The sequence below is a fragment of the Carcharodon carcharias genome, chromosome 7, assembly GCF_017639515.1.
Source record: "Carcharodon carcharias isolate sCarCar2 chromosome 7, sCarCar2.pri, whole genome shotgun sequence".
In the NCBI taxonomy this organism is placed as follows: domain Eukaryota; kingdom Metazoa; phylum Chordata; class Chondrichthyes; order Lamniformes; family Lamnidae; genus Carcharodon; species Carcharodon carcharias.
The window spans coordinates 78,262,759-78,285,783 of NC_054473.1; the positions used below are offsets into that span (position 1 = coordinate 78,262,759).

Sequence of the window (23,025 nt, forward strand, 5' to 3'; positions counted from 1 at the left end):
AAACCTACGTCCAGTTACTCAAAACCAACTCGTTTGATCTTTTGCTAGTGGCTAACGTTTCTACGTCTGACAGCCCAAGAGCAAACGCAATATGTGGGGCACACAGACCCATAGCAACAGAAAACTAGAAGCACAAACTATAGTCTCTACGTGTTTTAGGTTCATTGCTCAATATGGTTAAAGTTCACAACACTGGCCCAAAGTTATCCTGTAACTTGCCAGAGAAATTCATGGTTCGTATGTGGGGATCGCAATTCAAAATAAACCACATTTCTCAAAGTGAGAGGGGAATGATTTTGGAATTTTTACACAACCAGGAAATGTAAAGACCAATTTCAACTAAAATTAAGTGGTTTTCATCCTCAGGGATTAAAATGGTTCACTTGTTTTTTCCCTACCAGAGCCGTAGGTGTTTCAAAAGGCTGAGAATGAACCCTGCCAGTAACAGGAACATTAACCCAGCTTCGAAGGTTGGAAATCTTCTCCAGCTTTTAATTCGCCCATGACAAAGCACAGCCCATCAGCCCTGAGAACCTCAGTGAACAGATTGGTGAGCCACAAATGACGAGACAAGAAACAAACATGAATATACAAATTAGGAGCAGGAGTAGGCCATTCGGCCCCTTGAGCCTGCTCCGCCATTCAATAAGATCATGGCTGATCTGATTGTAACCTCCACTCCACATTCCTGCCAACCCCTGATAAACAAGGGGGTGAAAAGATATCAAGAACCTTTCTATCTCTGCCTTAAAGTTATTCAAAGACTCTGCTTCCACTGCCTTTTGAGGGAAGGAGTTCCAAATACTCACAACCCTCAGAAAAAATTTCTCCTGATCTCTGTCTTAAGTGTGTGACCCCTAATTTTTAAACAGTGACCCCAGGTTCTAGATTCTCCCACACGAGGAAACATCCTCTCCACATCCACCCTGTCAAGACCCCTCAGGATCTTATATGTTCTAATCAAGTCACCTCTCACTCTTCTAAACTCCAGCGGATAAAAGCCTAACCTGTCCAGCCTTACCTCATAACACAACCCACCTATTCCTGGTATTAGTCTGGTAAACCTTCTCTGAACTGCTTCCAACGCATTTACATCCTTCCTTAAATAAGGAGACTAATACTGTACAGAGTACTCCAGATGTGGTCTCACCAGTGCCCTGTACAGAATCACAGAATCTCACAGTGCAGAAGAAGCTCTTCGGCCCATCGAGTGTGCACCAACACGTGAGAAACACCTGACCTACCTATCTAATTCCATTTACCAGCACTTGGCCCATAGCCTTGAATGTTATGACATGCCAAGTGCTCATCCAGGTACTTTTTAAAGGATGTGAGGCAACCTGCCTCCACCACCCTCCCAGGCAGCACATTCCAGACCGTCACCTCCCTCTGGGTAAAAAAGTTTTTCCTCACATTCCCCCTAAACCTCCTGCCCCTCACCTTTTATGTCCCCTTGTGACTGACCCTTCAACCAAGGGGAACAGCTGCTCCCTATCCACCCTGTCCATGCCCCTCAATCTTGTATACCTCGATCAGGTCACCCCTCAGTCTTCTCTGCTCCAACAAAAACAACCCAACTCTATCCAACCTCAACTCCTCTCACTTCCTCCAAATAAAAGGTGTGGCTATGGGTACCCGCATGGGCCCCAGCTATGCCTGTCTCTTAATGGGGTATGTGGAACATTCCTTGTTCCAGTCCTACTCCGGCCCCCTTCCACAACTCTTTCTCCGGTACATCGATGATTACTTCGGTGCTGCTTCATGCTCTCGTCGGGACTTGGAAAAATTTATTAATTTTGCTTCCAATCTCCACCCCTCCATCATTTTCACGTGGTCCATCTCTGACACTTCCCTTCCCTTCCTTGACCTCTCTGTCTCAATCTCTGGTGATAGACTATCCACCAATATCCATTACAAACCCACCAACTCCCACAGCTACCTCGACTACAGTTCCTCATACCCCGCTTCCTGTAAGGACTCCATCCCATTCTCTCAGTTCCTTCGCCTCCGTCGCATCTGTTCCGATGATGCTACCTTCAAAAACAGTTCCTCTGACATGTCCTCCTTCTTCCTTAACTGAGGTTTTCCACCCACGGTCGTTGACAGGGCCCTCAACCGTGTCCGGCCCATCTCCCGCGCATCCGCCCTCACGCCTTCTCCTCCCTCCCAGAAACATGATAGGGTCCCCCTTGTCATCAACCCACCAGCCTCCGCATTCAAAGGATCATCCTCCGCCATTTCCGCCAACTCCAGCATGATGCCACCACCAAACACATCTTCCCTTCACCCCCCCCTATCGGCATTCTGTAGGGATCGCTCCCTCTGGGACACCCTGGTCCACTCCTCCATCACCCTCTACTCCTCAACCCCCTCCTATGGCACCACCCTATGCCCACGCAAAAGATGCAACACCTGCCCCTTCACTTCCTCTCTCCTCACCGTCCAAGGGCCCAAACACTCCTTTCAAGTGAAGCAGCATTTCACTTGCATTTCCCCCAACTTAGTTTACTGCATTCGTTGCTCCCAATGTGGTCTCCTCTACATTGGAGAGACCAAACGTAAACTGGGCGACCACTTTGCAGAACACCTGCGGTCTGTCCGCAAGAATGACCCAAACCTCCCTGTCGCTTGCCATTTTAACACTCCACCCTGCTCTCTTGCCCACATGTCTGTCCTTGGCTTGCTGCATTGTTCCAGTGAAGCCCAACGCAAACTGGAGGAACAACACCTCATCTTCCGACTAGGCACTTTACAGCCTTCCGGACTGAATATTGAATTCAACAACTTTAGGTCTTGAGCTCCCTCCCCCATCCCCACCCCCTTTCTGTTTCCCCCTTCCTTTTGTTTTTTTCCAATAAATTAGATAGATTTTTCTTTTCCCACCTATTTCCATTATTTTTAAATATTTTTAAATCTTTTATGCTCTCCCCACCCCCACTAGAGCTATACCTTGAGTGCCCTACCATCCATTCTTAATTAGCACATTCGTTTAGATAATATTACCAACTTTAACACCTATGTGTTCTTTTGTTCTATTGTTGGTGACATCTTTTGATGATCTGCTTCTATCACTGCTTGTTTGTCCCTACAACCACACCAACCCCCTCCACTTCTCTCTCTCTCTCTTTCTCTCTCCGCCCCCCCCACACACCTTAAACCAGCTTATATTTCAACACTTTCTTGGACTCGAACTCAAGTTCTGTCGAAGGGTCATGAGGACTCGAAACATCACCTCTTTTCTTCTCTGCCGATGCTGCCAGACCTTCTGAGTTTTTCCAGGTAATTCTGTTTTTGTTTTCTATCCAACCTCTCTTTGTAACTTAAATGTTTCATCCCAGGCAACATCCTGGTGAATCTCCTCTGCACCCCCTCCAGTGCAATCACATCCTTCCTATAATGTGGTGACCAGAACTGCACACAGTACTCCAGCTGTGGCCTCACCAAGGTTCTATACAACTCCAACATGACCTCCCTACTTTTGTAATATATGCCTCGATTGATAAAGGCGTGTCCCATATGCCTTTTTCACCACCCCACTAACATGCCCCTCTGCCTTCAGAGATCTATGGACACACATGTCAAGGTCCCTTTGTTCCTCAGAATTTCCTAGTGTCATGTCGTTCATTGAATACTTGTTAAATTACTCCTTCCAAAGTGTATCACCTCATACTTTTCAGGGTTAAATTCCATCTGCCACTTATCTGCCCATTTCACCATCCCATCTATATCTTCCTGTAGTCCAAGACATTCAACCTCACTGTTAACCACCCGGCCAATCTTTGTGTCATCCGCAAACTTACTAATCCTACCCCCCACATAGTCATTTATGTGCAACTGAAGCATAACCTCCCTACTTTTGTAATCAATTCCCCTCACAAATGATAACATTCCATTAGTTTTCCTAATTACTTGCTAACCTGCATACTTAACTTTTGTGATTCATGCACTGGATACCCAGATCCCTCTGAATCTCAGAGCTCGGTACCCTCTCGACATTGAGATAATGTTTCTTTTTCATTCTTTCTGCCAAAATTAGCAATTTCACATTTCCCACATTATACTCCATTTGCCAGATCTTTACCAATTCACTTAACCTATCTATGCCACATTGTAGCCTCCTTATGTCCTCTTCACAATTTACTTTCCTAACTGTCTTTGTCTCGTCAGCAAATTTAGCAACCATTCCTTCATTCCTTCATCTAAGTGATTTATATAAATTGTAAAAAGTTGAGGTCCCTGCACTGTGGCATTCTGATAAACTCTGGCTTTTCTGATAAATGCCTTGCTGCCCTCCTCGAGGAGGTGGCAGCATAGCGGGAGGTGTTGTTCCCCCAGGATGGGAGAAGGAGGCCCCCCCCCCCACATGACGGCTACCCTCCATTTCCTGTTAGCTAGCCAATCTTCTGTCCATGCCAGTAGGTTACCCCCTACACCATAGCCAAAATTTTCCATTTGGCAGGCGGGCAAAGCAGGAGCATACGAGGGCAGGTGTGGACCTGATTGGTGCCCGCAATCGAGTCTGCGCCGCCATTTTGCGTGGGTGGGTCAATTAAGGCCCGCCCAGCACATTTCTGACTCCCGAGGATAGCGGGAGTGTGCGGGCTGTGGTGGACGTGCACAGACCGCTGGGTCCAATGGCGACCTTGGAGTCTATTTAAAGGCAGGCCTGGCAGCCTCCCATAGGCTGCTTGTAATGACCACCTGGAGATCCAACTGCAGGGCACTCTGGAGGGAAGGGCAGGGCAGCAGGGCAGGCTGCAGGGTAGGCCAGCAGCGGGGGGTGGGGGCAATGTGCCCCTCGCTTTTCTGATAAATGCCTTACTGCCCTCCTCGAGGAGGTGGAAGCACGGTGGGAGGTGTTGGTCCCCCAGGATGGGAGGAGGAGGCCCCCCCACATGACCAAATGTGCCTGGGAGGAGGTAGCAGAGGTGGTGAGCTCCCATGACGTGGTGCGGTGCACCTGGATCCAGTACCATAAGCACTTCAATGATTTGTTGCGCTCTGGAAGGGTGAGTACCAAGTTAGTGTTGGGCATTTAACCCAGCAGGTAGCCTTAGCCTTTGAGGGCAAGTCTTACTGTCATGACTGCATTGAATCATGTTGGGCATTTGTCGCACGCTGGGTGAGCAAGCAGGTAGTGACCATGCTTACAGCAGCCTCAGCAGTTCATGAGGAGATGGATTCTCCTCGCACTATGTGTTGCTCTTAGTCGCACATGACTAGTCTGGGGGCAACTTGCAGGAGATGCAGCTAGGCGCATACTCCAACACATGTCCTATTCATGGTGATGAGATTGTGGAAGGGGAACCTCAAGGTCTCGTGGCCAAGAGCCTTCTGGTGCCCTTGGCACCACATCTAGTTGCGCCTCCTTGCCATGGGAGCTAAGACCGTGTTTCTAAAAGTGATGGACACAGAATGTGTCCAAGGTGGCCGTTGGGGGGGGGTTGAGAGCAGGCGTACTATCTTTGTGTGACTGATCAGCAGTAGCGTGGACAGGAGGCACTGGAGACCTGATATGGGCCACTGTGGTTGGGGTGCGGCGTGCACGTGCAGAGAACATGTGTAATTAGCTGCAATGAATGGTCTTCTCCATTTTTCAGGAGAAAAATGTACACAATGCTTATTAGCGTTTGCGCACTGGAGGCGGCCAGGCCCAGCTGATCATTTTAAGCTGATTCAAGCAGAAGGCCCTGGAACTCAAGAGGCACCATGTGCCCAGGTTCACAGGTGTCGGTGAGGCTGGGATGGAGCAGCCAGGTATTTGAGGTTCACAGTCACATCCGCTCTGTCTTCCCACCGTCCATAGCACTGATGATTATTGGAATCGTTAATGTAGCAACACTGCTCATACACAGACTAGAGTCAGACGTGTGGGTCATTGACAAAAGTCCCTCAGCCCTTCGATGATGCGCGTGTCCAGCACCTTCCAAAGTCGCCTTATCCCATTTCTGACCACTATCCCCATGGCCTTGTATGCCATGGCATCGCAACTGCACATCCAAATACTTATTACATGTTAGGAGGGTTTCTGCATTCACCACCCTTTCAGGCAGTGCGTCCTACATTACTGTGTGCAAGAGTTCCTCATCACCTCACCTGTCAACCTCATGCCCCTTACCTTAAATAAGTGCCATGAGGTTAGTCATCCCTCCGACAAGGGGAATAGTTCCTTTCTGTCGACCCTATCTATGCCCCTCATAATGTTATAAACCTCAATAACGTCACCCCGCAATCTCCTCTGCTCCAGGGGAAATATCCCCAGTCTATGCTATGTCTCCTCATAACTCCAACTCTCCAGCCCAGCATGCATCCTGGTTGGCGACTTCTGCACTCTCTCCACTCCAATCACATCCCTCCCGTGAAATGCATTTCACAACTGCATGCAGAACTATAGCTGTGGCCTAGGCAGCGTTTTCTGCACTTGCAACTTGACCTCCCTGTTCCTACATTCTATTCCTCGGCTAATAAAGGCAAGTATGGCATTTACCTTCTATGTCCCGCTACCTTAAAGGGCCTGTCAACATGCCTAGCAAGGTCCCTCTGATCCTCCTTACTTTCCATGGTCCTACCATTCCTCGTGTATTCCCGTGCCTTGTTTGTCCTGCCCAAGTGCTTCACCTCACACTTATCCACATAACATTCCATTTAGCATTCCTTAGCCCATCTGACCAGCCCGTCTGTATCTGCCTGTAACGTTTGGGCCTCCTCCTGACTATTTGCCACCCCACCAATGTTCATCTCCTTAGGTTCTGGAAGGTTGAGCACATAATGAGCCTGGGGGAAAGGGATGAAGTGTGACAGTGTGTGAACGCTAACAGATCCACTGTCCTTGTTGTTATTCTCAGCATTATCAGAGCCTGTAGACCAGGATCGATTCCAGATGCTCCCTCTCACACCTGAGGGCTCTCAACTGTCACCTGCATCACACCATTTCTGTGAGGCAGGCACCAGCGCAGAAACAAGTACATTGGTGGCAATTGCAACATCAGCTAGTATCCAGGGGCACAGTGGAGAGGGCACTTCACAATCACGGGAGGAGATGGCAGAGACAGAGAGTGCCGATGGGCCCAGCAGTCCGAGGACTGTAGGGGACCAGGCACATGCTCAGTCGGGCCGTGATGATGTGCCTCTGTAGTCATCCACGACGCAGCAGGTGCAGGAAATACGGCCGGGTGTGCGGGAGCATCTGGGAGTGATACATGAGACGATGCTTCACTTGGTGTCCGTGGTGGAGGAGTCCATGAGGACCATCGGTGATGCAATGAGCCTCATGTCAGAGCGTCATGCTTCGTCCATGGAGAGAGTGACGACTCTCATGGAGACGGGCCTCCAGGAGAACAAGCAGCTTCTCCTGGGGTTGCGCTCGGGCCTACAAGCCCTTACAGCACCAGTGACCACAGCTGGTCATTGCTAATGTGGGAGATGGTGTGGGCTTCAAGCTTCCCAGCTAGTTTACCCATCCATTGATGGTGAGCAGGGAGGTCCGGGGTGACCTTGCATCGGCGGAGCAACTGCCTGTCGTATCAGTGGGCTCCTCTCATGGTTCTCCAGGTGAGCTGTTCCACCCCTCTCCTAGTGACTGCTTCATCAGCTGAGGCTGCGACGACTGGGGAGATGCCAGCTATGGACCTGGCAGATCCCTCCCAGGTGGGGCCAGCACAGGCTCCACGGGCCAGAGGACGGCTGCCAAGGTCATCGAGACTAACAGGACAGCAGAGTCAGCAGGCTGTCTCAGATGCCACTCCGAGCGATGGGGCAGCACCAAGATGTAGCACCCATAAACGTAAGCATAAGGCACCTTAGGCGCACTGAGTTTCTCACTGGTGATTTTCTGTTGGCCCAAAATTAGGGAATTATGATTTGTTTTATGGTTGAAAAACGTTTTGCTTTCATTTTGTGTGACCTTATAATGGTGAAAATTAAAACCAGATGTGTTACCATGGCTGAGGGTAGCTCCATTGTTCTGCATTTGTATTTTTCACATACATCTCATGAGTGTTTGAGTGGACATTGAGGTTTATGTCCAAAGCTCTTAGTTGCAGCTGATGAAGTGGCAGATGAAGCATTTAAATGCCATGTATGGAAGCGCCAGGCAAGGCTGGTCCTCCTGATCCATTTTTGCGGAGCTAGCTGAAGGTTTGTTGGATTAAAGTCTCCTGGGTGTCCCTGCCTCCTTGATGTAGTCCCGGGTCAGCGTTCAGCCCCTCATCATTCCCCTGGGTTTCCTCATCCTCCGAATTATTGCTGGACTCATCATGTGCAGCCGCATCCACTGCGTCAATGTCTTCATTGTCCACTGCGTCCCCCCTTTCCAGCGCCAGATTGTGGGGAGCGCAGCATGCAACCACTATCACCGAGACACGATCTGGGGGCTACTGGAATGCGCCCCCTGAGCAGTCCAGGCATTGGAAGCGCATTTTGAGAAGACTGATGGCTCTCTCCACCACAGCCCTTGTGGATGCATGGCACTTATTGTACCACTGCTCAGTTTCTATTCTTGGATGGTGGAGAGGCATCATGAGCCTTCTCCTGTCGCTCAGCAGCCATCCAACCAGCCGGGCTGGAGCACTGAAGAGTCCCGGCACCTGGGAGCGTCTGAGGATGTAGGTGTCCTGGGAGCTGCCTGGGTACCTGGCACAAATTTGTAGAATCAGCATCCAGTGATCACACACTATCTGCACGTTCATGGAGTGAAGCCCTTCCTGTTGATGAAGGCACCGGGCTCACCTGCTGGCGCCTTGATGGCCACATGTGTACAGTCTATTGTACCCTGGACACGGGGAAGCCAGCAATGGCTGTGAAGCCTCTGGCTCACTGTGCCTGGCTGGCCTGGTCCCAGCGGAAGTGGATGAAGGTCAATGCATGCCTGAACAGAGCATCTGTGACCTGCTTGACACAAGTGTGGACAGCTGATTGGGAGACACCGCAAAGATCACCCATCGAGCCCTGGAAGGAACCAGAGGCATTGAAGTTGAGGGTAACTGTGACCTTCAGAGCCACTGGCATGGGTATCCGCCCACAAAGTTAGGAGAGATCTCAGGGCCAATCACCTGACAGATATAGTTGACTGTCTCTCTTGACAGTCGGAGCCTCCTTCGGTCACTCAGTCATATTAAGGTAGCTGCTTCACCGCCTGTATACATGGCAGCAGGATAGTCGTGTCTTCTGTGGCCCCTTCCACCTTGGGCTACCTCTTGGCCCTGCGGCCCCTGTGCCTGTCCTCCCAAAGGTGGCTCCCTCAGAGGCTGATTGTGCACTCCTGGCCTCCTCCTCATTCTAGCCCTCCCTTCCTCCTCAGAGGAGCTGCCTCCTGTAGACATGTCAGAAGCCATACCCAGGCTAAGGGAAGGTGTCTAGAACACTGCAGACCCAATAAAGATTACTGCAGAGTGCTGACCTGAAGGTTAAAAGTGCACAGAAAGTTGCTGGACTTTGTTCTGAACTGCTACAGGTCACACAGGCAAGTTTAAAACCTTTCTGCAATAAATACTCACAGACCAGATTGACAACCCCACTGAGCCCTCTTATCCCGTCCGTGGATGAGTTTTATTAAAAAGTCTCTTACCTGCCTGCCCGTTGCGCCTGTGCGCTGACCTGAAGATCGCACAGGCACCTGAAAATCGGCGTAGATTGCCTATTTAAAGGCCTTAACTAGCCTGTTAATTAATCGCGGGCGTGCGTCGAACTGCATCGTGTGCCCGCCCAGTGAAATATCGCAATGATGAGCGGTGACGTCGGGACACTCACCCAACGTCACCGCGTGTCATTTTACACGCTGACATGGGGGACCCCCCCCCCCCCCACCCCCCCCCCCCCCCCCCCCCCCCCCCACATCAAGCACAAAATTCTGCCCCATGAGCTTTTATTTGCCACAATAACCTTTGGTCTGGCACTTTGTCAAATGCCTACTGGAAATCTAAGTGCAGTTCACCCGCTGCTTCCCCTTTATCCACAACATGTGACTCCTCCAAAGAACTCCAATAAATGAGTAAAACATAATTTTCCTTTCACAAAACCATGTTGACTCTACCTGATTGTCTTGAATTTTTCTAAGTGCCCTGATCTTTAATAACATTTTCCCTATGACAGATGTTAAACTCACTGGCCTGTAGTTTCCTGCTTTCTGTCTCCCCACCCCACTGCCCCCCCAACCCCCTTTTTGAAATAAGGAGTTACATTTGCTATTTGCAAACCTAATGGAACTTTCACCATCTCTAAGGAGTTTTGGAAAATTAAAACCAATGCATCAACTATCTCACTAGGCAATTCTTTCAAGGCCCTAGGATGAAGTCCAAACTGGTATAATGTGAAATAGCAGAAATGCAATTTACAGAAGCTTCCACTGCTCTGTAAATACATTGTAAAATTGGGGCTAGGAGGAAGAAAATGCAGCGGCTTTCCTATACACGACATCCTTTAATGCCTGATGAAAGTGTTGGGCAATAGATAACAGGTGTGAATTAGATTGGATTTAACTGTGTTGTTATCTCCCCCAGGAAGTCATCGCCTGCTGATGCTCAGCATTCACCTTTCACCGTGAAGAATGGTGACAGAGTTAGGCAAGGTACAGGTAATCAACGCTTATTGGAATGTGCCTCATGTATAAATACATATAGAGACCCAAATTTTTTCTCACCAGTAGGAACTTCAGTATCAGGAAGACGTTTATATAAATAGATATTTTCTCCTTTTTCCTTTGGAGTCCTTACTCCGTCCTTTGCTCATACCAACCCAACCCAAAGGTGGCAAGGTGGACTGTTACTTGTGTCAGCTTGTTCTAATCAGAAAGTTGTGGGTTTAAAGCTGCAGTTGGGACTAGAGAACTTTAAAATTGTAGAATAAACCATTGAATACCTTCTCAAATTCAGCAGCATTGATCACTCCTATAGACGAATCGTACACCCCTTATGTTTCAAGGTCAATTCACACTGTCCAATATTTACTTATATAATAGTATCATCCAGGGGATGAATCAATGCACCTGCTCCTTGACATACTAGAATGTTGGATATTTGTGCTTTTCATTCATGTCCTCATGTGTGCTTTTCTAAACTCTGCAAAGGTGGACTGAGCAAACACTTGGCAAAGTACGATGAGATATAAATGTTTAAACTTCTTTATTTCACAGACAGAGATTTAGAATACAAGTTATGAACAAACTTGCTTAATGCAGTCAGTACTAAAACAATCAACTTTCTATGCTTCCACAAATCTTTAGGTTGTCATGCCTGACTACTGTAAACAACATATTATTTTTTTCCATTGAACTATGGATTAAAATTACAATGGCTGCGGTTTGAAAGACATGTCTACTGGAACAGTCCAAGGGATATATACAATGTTGCTATCCTGAAACAGAGTGTGTCATGAAAGACAGGGTGGTGCAGAGGAGGAGTCTGGTCTAATGGGGAACTAACTGGCAACATTTTAATTGGCTCCTAACCAAGTCAGCAGAGTTTGTGCGAGAGCAGTGCAGCACAAGAAAGCTCCTAGCCTGAAAACAGAAAAGACCAAAAACCTCTTTCTCCTGTGTAAGATTCCAGTAATTCTAAAACAAAGCTAGCTGGTTTCGTTTTTTTCCCTCATATCTCTATAACCTGCTCTCTCTGAATAACCCCCATCAAGAGGCAAAGGGGAAACTCATCATTAGAGACATTGAAAGGCAAGTGCTCGACCAGTGAACTAAAGACTGAAAGTGCTGGAAGACCACCTCATGTCATCAACAAAGAACCAAAAGGAATTTGGAAGACATCAATCAAAATCAACCCATCGAATCCTGTACTCCAGAATTGGTGCTATTGAATTGTTTTATCCCACCCTTAAAATCCATGTTTTTGTGTGTCTTATGTGTCTTGTATGTGTGTGTATAGCAATTTAAGAAGTGGCAGAGTTTAGGTTATAGAGTTAGAAATATGAACTGCTAATTTCTTTCTTTTGCCACTGGCTGCAGACAATTTGTTCAATAAACAGTTATTTACTTATTAAGTTTATAAACCTGGTTCTTGTATTCTGTTAACCTAAATTACACAGTTAGGTGGGTTGATCAAACTTTTCACATTTGTTGTGGCTCGGGGAGCAGTGGGGCTTGATATTGCAGTGCACTATCCCCAGTGAGTCGTGACACTACCCTACAAGAACTCCAATGTTATCCAGATCTCTGCTCTCTGTCCTTGACATCCTATTCCATACAAAGTCTTGTTCATCCTCTCACCCCAGGGCTCCTTGACCAGCTCCCTGTTCAATTACACGTCTACAGCCTTACATCCCAGCGGGTGCCGCTCTCTGAGTAAAGACCTCAATCATGTCTCTAGCTACACCCCCACCTCCTTCTTACGTGCCAACCATTTGCATTTTAGACTAGTTGTCAGGGCTTCTGACTGGGTCTTATATCCATTCCTCAGCATTTGTTTCCACCCCTGCCCTAGAATACTCAGCACATGCATGTGAATGAACAGATAATCACATGGTACCCAATTATGGCATTCAGTGGCAACAGGTGTTTCTCTGACTGCTTACTCTTGTCCAAGTAGACCAGTGTTTAGGGTTAACTTTCCACCTTCACTCTGCTCAGCCTATTGATGCTGACTTCACAATCCACTTATGGCAAATCTTTTTACTCAGGGGGTAGTCGGGGTCTGGAACTCAAAAAATGAAGGGTGGTAGAGGCAGAAACCCTCATCACATTTAAAGAATATTTGGAGGTGCACCTGCAGTGCCACAACCTACCGGGCAAAGGACCAAAATCTGGAAAGTGGGATTAGGCTGGGTGGTTTTTTAGGCCGGTGTGGACACAATGGGCTGAATGGCCCCCTTCTGTGCCGCAAACATTCGATGTTTTCTTCCACATTCACTGATGGAGCAGCATTTAATTCAACATGGAGCTTAGTATGTAAGGAGCAGCTTATTTAAAACCATTTCCCGTGGTTTTCTGACACAATAGTTAGGAGTTTACAAACTCAGACCAGATCACGGTCGAATCTGAAATTTTAATTTCTTGTCCAGATACCAAGAGAAACTTTAATTGATAACTTTGCTCATCAACCCATAACATGGCACCACACATTTAAATCAGGATTCTATGGACCGGGTCCAATGTGTCAGCACTCGACAGCTAAAGTCCTGTTAGATTTTATTGTCCTACATAGTTTTACAATGAGAGATCACTCAGAATGAGTTACACATGAGCAAAATTTGAGCATTTATGCAGCTGTGCAATCAGGTGACTCCCCCTACACTTGTTCACAATGAAATGGCCACCTTAAGAGGAAAATACATTGGAGAGAGAGAGATCCCACAAGTTATACCATGGGATGGGGTTACCAGCCCCCTGGGATTGTCCTAGACTCTCCAAGAATTCAAGATGAGCCTGCTGGATACTGCTGTCAGCAAAGCACAGAGGAAAATCAAGGAGAAATAATTTTTCCCCAATCTTCTTTGAATACATTTGGTTATTAATTATAAAAATATTGAAGATGGTGGGGGGAGGAGGCTGTTTAACTGGGCAAAGTGATACGAACATACGAATTAGGAGCAGGAGTAGGCCACTCGGCCCCTCGAGCCTGCTCCACCGTTCAATAAGATCGTGACAGTTCTGAATGTAACCTCAACCCCACATTCCTGCCTACCCCGATAACCTGTTGCCCCCTTGTTAGTCAAGAACCTATCTAGCTCCGAATATTCAAAGACTCTGCTTCCACAACCTTTTGAGGAAGAGAGTTCCAAAGACTCACAACCCTCAGAAAAATTTTTCCTCATCTCTGTCTTAAATGAGCAACCCCTTATTTTTAAACAATGTCCCCTAATTCTAGATTCTCCCACAAGAGGAAACATCTTCTCCACAATAAGACTCTTCAAGTGATGATCATGTGATGAAATCTCCAGGAATATACCCAGAGTCAGCTATTCTACTGGAGACTAATATAAAATGTATCTGAGGTGGGGAGGATATGGTACATATGTTTTTGCGATTTGTATGGTTACACACACCAGTTGTTAGCGTTGCACAAGTTTTAGTTGATGATAACGACAGAAGACCATCACAGTCTGGCCTGATCTCATTATCACTGAACATTTACACAGGCAGATGTTCCAGCAACGGTCATTGGATAATGACCAAGCGTAGAAGCTGGCTGATTCTCCACCTCTCTAGTATAGGAATACTGTGAGCAGTTATATTACCCTAACCCTGAGATCAACCGACTAAGCAGGGACATTCCCCTATCCCTTCATCCCATCATTGGCAGCCCTGACTTCAGCTATTTATATAAATGCTGGGATTTATTTTCCCTTTATTCTTTGATGGGAAGTGGGCATCACAGGCAAGGCCAGCATTTGTTGACCATCTCTAATTGCCCTTGAATAGAGTGGCTCGTTAGGCCATTTCAGATGGAAGTTAAAAGTCAACCACAGCTGTGGGTCTGAAATCACAGGTTGGCCAGAACAGGTAAGGATGGCAGAAGGACATTCCCTTCTTAAATCTCTTCACCTCTCTACCTCTACTCTCTCTCTAATCTCTAGATATTAAAAGATATCAAGGGACATGGGGATAATGGAGGAAAATGGTGCTGAGGCAGAAGATCAGCTATGATCAAGTTGAATGGCAGAGCAGGCTCGAGGGGCCGAATGGCCTACTCCTGCTCCTATTTCCTCTGTTCTGAAAAATCTGGTGTATTTGTTTTAGTTACCTGCCTTAGTATTGTTTTCTTTGGTTTGTTGTCAATTTTTGTCAGGTTACACTCCTGTAGAGCACCTTTGGATGTTTTTCTACATAAAAGCCACTATACACATGCAAGTTATTAAAATTGGCACCTTCCTGGTTTAAATGCCTGAGTTACTCACTGGGGTATATTTCAATTCTTTTTTAGGCTGCTTTATCTATTGAAAGGACTCATTAGCTACTTGGGTATGAAACTGGTAATAAACATTAAAAAAAAAACCAATTCATGTCGTGCTGGTGGAAGGATAATAAATAAGTCCTGTAACTTCCTCATCCGGTACAAACTGGGAGGGATTTCACCACAGGATGAATTTGTTGGTAAATTCACAGGAACTTGCAACATCTCGCAACCTTGAGTGGTCATTTTGAAATCCACTTGGTATTTAGGTCAGGGGTTTTCTCAATACTTCCTAACAAACCCCAAACCCTTGATGTGTCATTAGAGTGATAGTTCACAGCTTCCCATGACTCAGCTTGGAAACTCAGATTCCATCACGTAACTGATCCACACAGACCAGAAAAGGTCCCAGGTTGGAGCCCTAGTCAGTGCTGAGTTAGCTGGGTTGCACCTTCAGCACCCCAGGACAAGCCTGGTGCCCTGATCTCTACCCGGTGGTCAGTGAGGTCGGGCCTGTTGCTCTGCATGAAAGGTCCATCTTCATTTGGTGTTTAGGTTCACCGACGAAGATCGGTGCCCAAGGGATCATCTCTCAGCAAGTCAGCCGCAATGGGAGGAGAGGACATACTCCTGAAACATGGGTGGGATCCCAGTCCAGATCACTGGAGTTAATTACAACCCACCACCCCCCACCCCCCCCCCAGCGAATGACAGGAGAGCAAATATCTGTTGAAACCATAGTGTGATTAAAGAGAGGCAGAACAGTTTAGGTAGACTTCCCTCAATCCCAAATGGAGGTCAAAGACCTTAGGACTGGAGCAGGCCCCACAGCCTCACAGAAGGGAAGCTGCTTGAGAAACATAGAAAGATTTATGCAACAGCAGAAGGCCATTCAGCCCATCACATTTCTGCAGGTTGAAAGAGAGTTGTCCAGTCAAATCCCATCTTCCAGTTCTTGGCCGCAGGCCTCTAGGTTCCAGAACCTCAAGTGTACATCAAAGTATTTAACTGCATTGAGGGTTTCTGTCTCACCACTCTTTCAGGCAGCAAGTTCCAGACCCGCCCCCACTACCATCTGGGTGAATAATTGCTCAGCTCCCATCTAACCCTTCCACCAATTAAGTTAAATCTATACCCCTAGTATTGATCTGTCTATTTACAGAAATAGGTCCCTGCTACCCACTCTACCCAGGACCTTCAAAATCTTATACATTTCAATTAAATCTCCCCTTAGAGATCTCTGTCTTCCAAAGAAAACAATGTCAGCCTATCCAATCTTTGCTCATTTAAAATTCTCCATTCTGGCAACATCCTCGTAAATCTCCCTATACCCTCTCCAATGTGATCACCCATAAGGTGGTGACTAGAACTGTATGCAGTACTCAAGCTAATTAGTATTTTATACAGTTCTAGCATAACCTCCCTGCTCTTATACTCTCGGACTGGGCCAATAGAGGAAGGTATCCTCTATCCCTTCTTGACCACCTTATCTAGCTGTCCTGCTACCTTCAGGGATCTGTAGACGTACACTCCAGGGCCCCTCATTTCCACCCCCCCCTCTCAGAATCCCCTATCATCCGTTATGTAACCCTATGCCTTGTTTGTTGTTCACAAGAACTAGGCTTTGAGGAAGAGAAACTGAGAGCGCATCTCAAACTTTTGTGGAAAATTCTGTTGCATGATTTCATTGAACTGCCTTGTCATTCCTGAAGTTCAGTGCAGTTAGCTTACATCCTAAATTTGCACTTGTTTGTGTGTCTGACAGTTTTACACAACGAAAGAGATTCCATTTCCTGACATTCATCAGGAACCTGCAACCGCAAGGGTCTGAGTTAATGAAACCTTGGACCTTAATCTGACTCACAAAGGAAGCACTCAAACTAACACTTTTGCAGGCCAGATTCAATATCCCTGACAGCAGTCTGCTAGAGGATGATTAAATGAGGACTTGAAGGGAATGTATGAACACTGGGGTGGGTGGCAGTTAGGGGTGGGGGGGTGTGTGTGTGGTTTAGATTGTATGGAGCCCACAAAAGCGGGAAATATGACATGCCGGGTGACTGAATTAGGTGGGATGTGAAATTTCGATTTCTTGATGGCAGGTTGAGATGCAGAGCTAAACTCAGTGATGTGTCTGTGGCATGTCGGGCCTCATGCTGGCCTGCGGCGGCTTCATACTTGTAATACACTTATGAGCCATGAGTACTCATGAGTGTGAACATTTTTTTGATAAAGTCCTACCTTCAAGGTAAAGTCAGTGGCGCACAAGAATCTCATGGCAGCCAGCTCACGTTTGTTTAAAAGGTGGTCTGCACCAGTCGGCTTTGCGTAAGGTCAGCGGTTTTCCTTGTTAGACCCTGCAGCACGAAGGAGGGGAGCAGAAGAATGGCAGCTTGCAAGGAGGCTCGGCACCGTCAAGCAGGCATGTGGAGTGGGGTCAGGGGAGTGGAGAAATGAAAGAGGGATCCACGGGAGGACAGAGGTTAGAGTCAGGGGCACGAAGTGGGAAGGCCCTGGCATCCTGGGGTGGCACTGCAGACTGTCGGTCAAGGTAAGAAAATGAGCGGCTTAAAGGGCAGTGTCAGTATTGTCCAAACATAGGTCCATCTCAGGGTGTTGGCTGGCTGAGTCCTTACAGGGCATTGAGTTCACCTACAACATTTCAAATGCCCCAGCTAAGAGCGATCTTGGACAATGTCCTTTACAATGCGTTCGAGGGAGGGCCAGCTGAGCCTGCAAGTCCAGCCCTGTCCCACGGAGTGGAGAGTGGAACACTGGGCACTAATATGAACATCAGATAAAAAAAAGTGAACAAAAAAAAAAGCACATTGTTTATTCCACAATAAAGGGAAGGTCCCTAACTCCTGTAACTATCAATACGTGCCAATCATGAGACACGCCAGTACATTTAGCTCTCTGACTAAGCTAGTCTCGATAAATAACGATGATGCACATCCTCCCCGGTTACACACTGTCTGATCCCACTGGGTCAATCCTCCCCAAGTTACAAACTGTCTGATCTCACACCCAGAATAAAGTGAAACCAATCTGATGTGAATATTTACAAGTGAAATTTAATTTTGAAAAAAAAACACCCTTATCACCTTTGTGCTCTCAATAAGTCTTACATTGTTGGCAACAAAGTTGGGCAGGAAAGTCAAAGCCATGATACAGCGACTCCCTGTTTGACAGGAGGCTCCTTAATAACCCACCCTAGCTGCAGCATTGTCTGCTGATGGCAGGTTTCATCACTGAAAAACAGCCCCCCCGAATTGCATGTATTACCCGTGCATGCTGCCGACACTTTAAATTTTAATTGTAATCATGTGGGAAATGGGAAAAAGCAAAAGAGTGGAAGTGGCAAACACTTCTGGTTACACCTTGGGAATAGCATGACACTGACAAAATTACATCCTAGGATGAAAACAAAAACAAAAATACCTGGAAAAACTGAGCAGGTCTGGCAGCATCTGCGGAGAGGAACACAGTTAACGTTTCGAGTTCTCATGACCCTTCAACAGAACTAAGTAAACATAGAAGAGAGGTGAAATATAAGCTGGTTTGGTTGGGGGGGTGGTGGTTGGGACAAGAAGAACTAGATAGAGGGCCAGTGATGGGTGGAGATAACCAAAAGATGTCACAGACAAAAGGACAAAGAGTGTTGAAGCTGGTGATATTATCTGAAGGAATGTGCTAATTAAGGGTAGAAAGCAGGACAAGCAAGGTACAAATAGCCCTAGTTGGGGTGGGGTGGGGTGAAGGAAAAGGCTAAAAGATAGAGATAAAACAATGGATGGAAATACATTTAAAAATAATGGAAATAGGTGGGAAAAGAAAAATCTATATAAATTATTGGAAAAAACAAAAAGGAGGGGGGAAAAAATGGAAAGGGGGTGGGGATGGAGGAGAGAGTTCATGATCTAAAATTGTTGAACTCAATGTTAAGTCCGGAAGGCTGTAAAGTGCCTAGTCGGAAGATGAGGTGCTGTTCCTCCAGTTTGCGTTAAGCTTTACTGGAACAATGCAGCAAGGCAAGGACGGACATGTGGGCATGAGAGCAGGGTGGAGTGTTGAAATGGCAAGCAACAGGGGGGTCTGGGTAATGCTTGCGGACAGACTGAAGGTGTTCTGCAAAGCGGTCATCCAGTCTGCGTTTGGTCTCTCCAATGTAGAGGAAACCGCATTGGGAGCAAGAATGCAGTAGACTAAGTTGAGGGAAGTGCAAGTGAAATGCTGCTTCACTTGAAAGGAGTGTTTGGGCCCTTGGACGGTGAGGAGAGAGGAAGTGAAGGGGCAGGTGTTTAATCTTCTGCGGTTGCATGGAAAAGTACCTTGGGAGGGGGTTGAGGAGTAGAGGGGTTATGGAGGGAATGATCCCTACGGAATGCCGCCAGGGTCACCCCACCAGCCTCTGCATTCAAAGAATCATCCTCCGCCATTTCCGCCAAATCCAGCATGATGCCACCACCAAACACATCTTCCCTTCAGCCCCCCTGGCGGCATTCCGTAGGGATCATTCCCTCCGTGACACCCTGGTCCACTCCTCCATCACCCCCTACTCCTCAACCCCCTCTCACAGCACCTTCCCATGCAACCGCAGAAGATGCAACACCTGCCCCTTCACTTCCCCTCTCCTCACCGTCCAAGGGCCCAAACATTCTTTTCAAGTGAAGCAGCATTTCACTTGCACTTCCCCCAATTTAGTCTACTGCATTCATTGCTCCCAGTGCAGTTTCCTCTACATTGGAGAGACCAAACGCAGACTGGGTGACCGCTTTGCAGAACACCTTCGGTCTGTCCGCAAGCATTACCCAGACCTCCCTGTCGCCTGCCATTTCAACACACCACCCAGCTCTCATGCCCACATGTCCGTCCTTGGCTCGCTGCATTGTTCCAGTGAAGCTCAACTCAAACTGGAGGAACAGCACCTCATCTTCCGACTAGGCACTTTACAGCCTTCCGGACTGATTATCGAGTTCAACAATTTTAGACCATGAACTCTCTTCTCCATCCCCACCCCCTTTCCATTTTTTCCCCCCTCCTTTTTGTTTTTTCCAATAATTTATATAGATTTTTCTTTTCCCACCTATTTCCATTATTTTTAAATGTATTTCCATCCATTGTTTTATCTCTACCTTTTAGCCTTTTTCGATCCCTCCCCCACCCCACCCCCAATAGGGCTATCTGTACCTTGTTCGTCCTGCTTTCTACCCTTAATTAGCACATTCCTTAGATAATATCACCACCTTCAACACCTCTTTGTCTTTTTGTCTGTGACATCTTTTGGTTATCTCCACCTATCACTGGCCCTCTACCTAGCTCTTCTTGTCCCAACTCCCCCCCCTTAAACCAGCTTATATTTCACCCCTTTTCTATTTTTACTTAGTTCTGTTGAAGGGTCATGAGGACTCGAAACGTTAACTGTGTTCTTCTTCATCGATGCCGCCAGACTTGCTAAGTTTTTCCAGGTGTTTTTGTTTTTGTTTTGGATATCCAGCATCCGCAGTTCTTTGCTTTTACATCCTAGGATCCTTTCTTTGCTCAAGGACAAAAGCAAGAGTATAATGGACACTTAGGACTGTTTGTTTCCCTAATGCAAAATCCTTCACAATAGCTTTATATTATTTTTAATTTATTATTTCACAGGGTGTGGACATCCCTGGCTAGACCAGCATTTATTGCCCATCCCTAATTGCCCTTGAGGAGGTGGTGGTGAGCTGCTCCAGGATTTTGACCCAGCGACAGTGAATATATATTGGCAATATATTTCCAAGTCAGGATGGTGAGTGGCTTGGAGGGGACTTGCAGGTTGTGTTGTTCCCATGTGCCTGCTGCCCTAGTCCTAGATGATAGTGGTTGTGGGTTTGGATGGTGTTAATGAACGAGACTTGCTGAGTTGCTGCAGTGAATCTTGTATACAGTATGCACTGCTACCACTGTGGCGGAGAGAGTGAATGTTTAAGTTGGTGGATGGGGTGTTGATCAAGCAGGCTGCTTTGTCCTGGATAATGTTGAGCTTGAGTGCTGTGGGAGCTGCACTCATCCAGGCAAGTGGAGAATATTCAATCACACTGCTGACTTGTGCCATGTAGATGGTGGGCAGGCTTTGGGGAGTCAGGAGGTGGGTTACTCATCGCAGGATTCCTAGCTTCTGACCTGCTCTTGCAGTCACAGTATTTGTATGGCTAGTCCAGTTCAGTTTCTGGTCAATAATAATCCCTAGAGTGCTGACGGTAGGGTATTCAGCGCTGATAATGCCATTGAATGTCAGGATGATGGTTAGATTCTCTCTTGTTGGAGATGGTCATTGCCTGGCACTTGTGTGGCATGAATGTTACTTGCCACTTGTCAGCCCAAGCCTGCATATTGTCCAGGTCTTGCTGCATTTGGACATGGACTGCTTCAGTATCTGAGTCGTCGTGAATGATGCTGAACATTATGCAATCATCAGCGAACATCCCCACTTCTGACCTTATGATGGAAGGAAGATCATTGATGAAGCAGCTGAAGATGATTGAGCCTAGGACACTACCTAGAGGAACTCCTGCAGTGATGTCCTGGAACTGAGATGATTCACCTCCAACAAACAGCACCATCTTCCTTTGTGCTAAGTCTGACTCCAACCAATGGAGATTTTCCCCCTCTGATTTCCACTGACTCCACTTTTCCTGGGGTTCCTTGATACTAACTGATCCATCAACTGTTGCCTTGATGTAAAGGGCAATCACTCCCACTTCACTTAAGTTCAGCCCTTTTGTCTATGTATGATCCAAGGCTGTAAGGAGGTTAGGAGCTGAGTAGCCCTGGCAGAATCCAAAAGGAGCGTCAGCGAGCAGGTTATTGCTAAGTGAAAGCCGTTTAATAGCACTATTGATGGTACCTTCCATCACTTTACTGATGCTCGAGAGTAGACTGATGGGGCGGTAATTGGCCGGGTTGGATTTGTCCTGCTTTGTGTGGTCAGGACATACCTGGGCAATTTTTTCAAATTGCTGGCTAGATACCTGTGTTGTAGCTGTACTGGATCAGCTTTGCTAGAGGAACGGGTAATTCTGGAGCGCAAGTCTTCAGTACAATTGCTGGAATATTGTCAGGTCCCATAGCCTTTGCAGTATCCAGTGCCTTCAGCTGTTTCTTGATATGTAATAATGAATGTTTCTCTGTGATGTTGGTTAAGGGATAAATATTGGCCAGAACACCAGGGAGACCTCCCCTGCTCTTCTTTGAAATAGTATACCCACCTGGGCAGGCAGATGTCTCATCCAAAAGATGGCACTCCAATCCGTTTGGATTCTGCCAGGGCTACTCAGCTCCTAACCTCCTTACAGCCTTGGATCATACATGGACAAAAGGGCTGAACTTAAGTGAAGTGGGAGTGATTGCCCTTTACATCAAGGCAACAGTTGATGGATCAGTTAGTATCAAGGAACCCCAGGAAAACTGGAGTCAGTGGAAATCAGAGGGGGAAAATCTCCATTGGTTTCCCCTGCCCCTAGCATTAGCATTGTGGCTGCCATCTATGGTATGCAACGCAGCAACTCAGGAAGGCTACTTCAACAGTCCCACCCTCCCGACAATCAAGGGCAACAGGAACAATATCACATGCACCCCATAATCTCCAAGATCCCCTCTGACTCTCTCACTATTCTGACTTGGGCCATATATTGCTCTTTAACACAGTATTAAGATTAGGTACTGTCTCTCTAGGTTTCTCCCTGGGTTATATCCTATACTGGATTGGGAGAAAACCTACATTGTGACATCAGTATAGAAGCATGCAATTGACGTCATTAGCTAGGGGTCTGTTATACACTATAAAGATTCCTCTTCCTAGTTCCCTGCTTGAAGGCAGGTCCTTGGCGAGTATTCACTGACCACAGCAAACTGCCGTGATTTTTTTATTACGGGTAGGACACAAAGGTAGGCCCCAAAGGTAGGCCCTGAGTCTGCCTCAGCTGAAAAAGGGATTGAACCCCATGCTGTTGACATTAATCCAACCCACAGCTAGCTGTCCGGTCAACCAGCCTTCCCACTGTAAAAATGATAAAGTGGAATACAGCTGCAGTTTGTGGGCCAGGTCCAGGTTATTTTTAGTGAGTTTTGTGGCAGACAGTTATTTTTTTAAAGTTGTTCTCAGGATATAGATGACATTGGCAAGGCTGCATTTATTGCTCAGCCCTAGTTCCCTGAA

The 23,025-nt window shown here is 47.0% G+C and overlaps 1 protein-coding gene across 1 annotated transcript in view; it reads right to left on the bottom strand.

Annotated features, from left to right (window-relative positions):
* Positions 1-23,025, bottom strand: part of LOC121280462 (MAP kinase-activated protein kinase 2-like) — a 155,671-nt gene that overhangs the window by 38,399 nt on the left and 94,247 nt on the right. The window lies entirely within an intron of this gene.